Source organism: Nelumbo nucifera, chromosome 1, assembly GCF_055504915.1.
Source record: "Nelumbo nucifera cultivar China Antique chromosome 1, China Antique-T2T, whole genome shotgun sequence".
Taxonomy (NCBI): Eukaryota; Viridiplantae; Streptophyta; class Magnoliopsida; order Proteales; family Nelumbonaceae; genus Nelumbo; species Nelumbo nucifera.
This window is the reverse complement of record NC_142649.1, coordinates 178,065,183-178,069,603: the sequence shown is the minus strand read 5'-3', so window position 1 is coordinate 178,069,603 and position 4,421 is coordinate 178,065,183. Positions and strand designations below refer to the sequence as shown.

The window sequence follows — 4,421 nt, the reverse complement described above, 5'->3', positions numbered from 1 at the left end:
CCTACTTATAAATATAATGCAAGGTTCTCCGTTGGAGGGAGAGATGCCGAATTCGATGGGGCTATTCATCTTCTTCGTCGGAACCGAACCAGAGTGGCGGTAGCCCTCCACCTCCGACCTTTATCCTCTTCATCTCTCTATCACCTCCTTTCTTTCTCTCTATCTTCTTCCCCTCCTTGTTCTTCTTCTTCTTCTTCTTTCTCTTTCTCTTTTCATTTTCCCTGGCCGGCAACACCTTCAGCTCGTCTTCGACCTCTAAAATTGAACCAATCATGGAGAAAACCTTACAGCGGTGAAATCCTTATTGTTCTTCACTAAATTTTCTGGCGATTTATCACCATTTTCTCATATCATAATGTCCTCCATCATCCACACTGTTCGTTTTTAGCATTTCGGCTCCCTAACTCACCACTCCTCTATTTTGTTCACCGGCCGAGGAGAGAGGGCGATACCAGCGGTGTTAAGCAGAGAGTTTGCAGCAACGATCATCTTCTCTGCATCTTCCATCAACCTCTCTGCGTTCGTTCATCTTCATCCCATCAGAATAGAGTTGGCAGTAGCTGTGGTTGCTCGAGTTCCAGTCATTAACCAGCCAGTATAGATAACATTTGAACGCCGACTCTTGCCTCCACAAATATCCCCGACTGCAAATCCCCGAGGATCTCCTCTCTTCGACTGCCAACTATCAGAAATTGCAGCAGACGTAATTTTCCTCTACCCATCGGTTTTTCTTAGGCCAGACATTGCAATAAGTTCTCCCTCATTAGTCTCTTTCTTCTTCATTTTATTTTCATAAGTTCATTTGTATACTTGCTGCAACCGGGATCTGGCCGAGAATTGAAGTTATGCTGAACCAGCTCCTGTAATCTCCCGTTGCCTATTCAGATCTTTCATAGCTTTTCCGCTTGTTGTGAGTGGATTGGTTTTCGAAAGGATATCTACTTAGTCACTTTTAGGAAAGAAGATCAGTCAGTTAAGTGTTGTTTGTTACCTTTCGTCTCTGATAATGCTGTCGATTATGCATACAGATGTGAGTTTGTCTCATCGAATTTTCTTTTTCTGTTTCATTGAATATTAAGTCCTGATTAAAAAAGAAAGATGACAAGTTGCAGATTATATTGTGTCCTTTGTTATTTACTTCGTTATAGAAGTTTGTGATATCGGTTGTATTTAGAATCTGTTCGGACGTGGGTTTCACAACTTTCTGTAAGTTGGTGGTATCAGTAAACATAGTGTTTTGTGGAGGTTTCAACACAATAGAATAGGTGTGCCTAAATCGAGAAGGCTGCTGGATTTAGCCCCACTGAACTTTGAGGAGGGATCCTGGACCTTCTTGTTGCTCTGTTGTAGATTGGGGACTGTCAGCGTGGAGCTGGTTGTAATAACCCTACATAAAAAATAATAATAACCGATAGGAAATAAAAAGAAGGAAAAGTAAAATGAGATAAGGATGACAGCATGGCAAGGATGCTTCGACTTATCCGCAGATAAGGAGAAAAGCGAATTATTGTTTCTATGTGAGCGAGGTGCTGATTTTAGAATAGGAGTAAAAAGAGGGAGATAAATAATTAACCAAATGTAATAAATAAAGGGATTATACTTTTTGGTCCCTAATATCCATAAAAAAGTAACTTAACTTTTTAAAAATAATATCAATTAAGTGAAAAAATACTGTTCATCTCCTACCTCTTACGTTCCATTCATCAGTGCCACCGCCCGCCACCGTCTCCGGCAACGTTGCCGGAGGTGTGCGGAGGCAGAGACAGTGGCGGCGGCGCTGGTGGATGTATGGTTAGGTATGAATGTGTTGTCACTTTGGCCAACTCCGGCCCTGTCATGTTTCATGCATATATGCAATGTAAGTCGGGACTGGGTATTGGGGCCACACACGGCGGGAAACCTCTCTCTCTCCCTCCACCGACGACTTAAGATAACGGACAAACATGGTCAAGGTAGTTAGTGCAGTTGATCCAACCACAAGGGAAGGAGAAATGGCGGGGAATCATTGGACTCAGATCAATGCCGAGAAACACACTGGTGTAAGTGGAGTCTAACTACTGCTACTTATGAAACCCAGACCATACGTCAGATTTCGTGCAAGCAACACTTCACATCTAATGATTTTTCCGAATTGGATAAAAGTGCGTATCTCAAGATTTCACCAACCTACTACACTTTTCTTCCGAATTTAATTAAGGTGGCCGTTCTCCCATTCGGCATGTGAGGGGGGGGAGGGAGAGTATTTGTGAGAATCTTCAGAGAAAGATGGTGAACTTGGTGGCAGCACAGAAGACATTGTTGCATGGGTTGATGAAGCTCGCAGGGCTTAAGGCCCCATACTGTGGAAATCGAGCCTGGAACTAGCATGAACTTCTGGGTTCTATCCGAAACACTCAATAAGAAAAGTGAAGAAGGCGTCAATGATCAGTCGGAGAAGAAGAAGAAGGCGTAGAAGCCTGTTGTGGTTCTAGTGCATGGGCTCAACGCGGAAGGTATTGTAACGTGGCAGTTTCAGGTGGGGGCGTTAACGGGGAAGTACAACGTCTACGTCCCCAACCTTCTGTTCTTCGGTGGATCCATCACCAACAGCAGCGACCGTTCCCCAACGTTCCAGGCCGAGTGTCTGGTGAAGGGACTAAAGAAGCTTGGAGTGGAGAGGTGTACGGTGGTCGGGTTCAGCTATGGTGGGATGGTGGCGTTCAAGATAGCGGAGTTGCATCCGCACCTGGTTCAGTCTTTGGTGGTGTCTGGGTCAATCCTGGCCATGACAGACTCGATAAGTGATTCGACTCTGGAGCGACTCGGCTTCTCCTCTTCCTCGGAGTTATTCCTGCCAGCATCAGTGAAGAGTCTTAAATCCCTTCTCTCCATCGCCGCTTACAAGAAGCTCTGGTTCCCCATCGTCTTTACAAAGACTATCTCGAGGCTTGTTCTTTCCCTCAGTTGCCTTCTTTGTCGGAGGCCGTGGCCGGTAATGTTGCTGATGAATGGATTGTACAGGAAGAAGATGAACAGTATTTTTGTCCTTGATATTATTTTTAAAAAGTTAATCTATTTTTGAAATTTTATTAAGAGTATAAATAAACATGGGAAATAATGAAAAGGGTTGGGAGAGAGAGGGTAGGATACACAAATGTGGTTATATGAGGAATAGTTAAAAATATAATAGTAAATAGATAATATAAAAAATAACAAAGAAAATAATGAAATAAATAATTAGGAAAATGAAATAAAAAAAGGGATAAAACAATAATGATAATGGAAAAGGATAAACAAAAGTAATAAAAATAAACAAAAAAGTATAAAAATAATAAAAATACAAATTAGAATAAAATGACAATGAAAATTGGTACGATAGATTTGTTGATTTGTTCTTGTCTTTTGCTAGCATGTTTTCATTTAATTAAATAATTATGATTGCACTTATTTGGTATCTTATGTGGGCCCCACCTATTAGACCTAGGAGAGGGGTGCCTAACCCCTTCCCTCTCCCATCCAAGTCTATAATTAGTGCATGGGCTTTGGAGTCACTATTAGACCAAAATATTTTTGAAAAACATTTTCGGAGGTCCCATCACTTTCATTTCCATAATTGATGGGTGGCGACTCCATTTTAACCCAAGTGAGCCGTTTTTCGATGCTCACAACTAGCCATCCTAATTAAATCACTAGCATAGATTCCGTTGGTTGATAAAGTATTTCCCCTAACACTTTGAGTAACCTTAAGACTAAGAAAGTAGGTTACTAGACGAAGGTCCTTCATCTTGAAGGATTGGCTAAGAAGTTGCTTCAATAGATTGATCCTTTCCAAGTCATCACCGGTAATAACTATGCCATTGACATACACCAGAAAAAGAGTAAAGCCCTGAGGGTGCTTCAAAGTAAAGAGAGAATAATTTGAGGAACTTTTTGAAATCTTTCTTCAATGACAACCCATGAAATCTCTCATACCAAGCTCTTGGAGTTTGTTTAAGTCACTATAAGGACTTCTTAAGTTTGTAGACCAAATTAGGGTCATCATAATAGCCCAAAAGAGGCTTCGTGTACACTATCTCAAAGAGATGTCCATGAAGAAAAACATTCTTTGCATTCATTTGGTGAATAACCTATTGCTTAACAACAGTGATGTCGAGAATAAGTTAATACCTTGTACCCGTAAGCAACAATGCGGGCTTTATATCTATCCAGACTACCATCTAGATTTAGCTTAACGAGGGGTGGATTCGAGCCAAGCTGAGTCGAATAGTACGAGGCCCGAGCTCGGCTCGAGACTGTTGTACAAGGCTCGAGCTCGGCTCGAGACTGTTCTACAAGGCTCGAGCTCGGTTCGAGCTAGAACCTTAAGCTTGAGCTCGACTCAAGTCAAAAACTCATAAGCTCCAGCTCGATTTTGAAAAAAATTATTTTATAAAAATAAAAAA

At 41.6% G+C, this 4,421-nt stretch overlaps 1 pseudogene; it reads left to right on the top strand.

The window, feature by feature from the left end:
• Nucleotides 1-1,751: 1,751 nt before the first annotated feature.
• On the top strand, nt 1,752-4,211 carry LOC104600434 (uncharacterized; annotated as a pseudogene).
• Nucleotides 4,212-4,421: the final 210 nt, after the last annotated feature.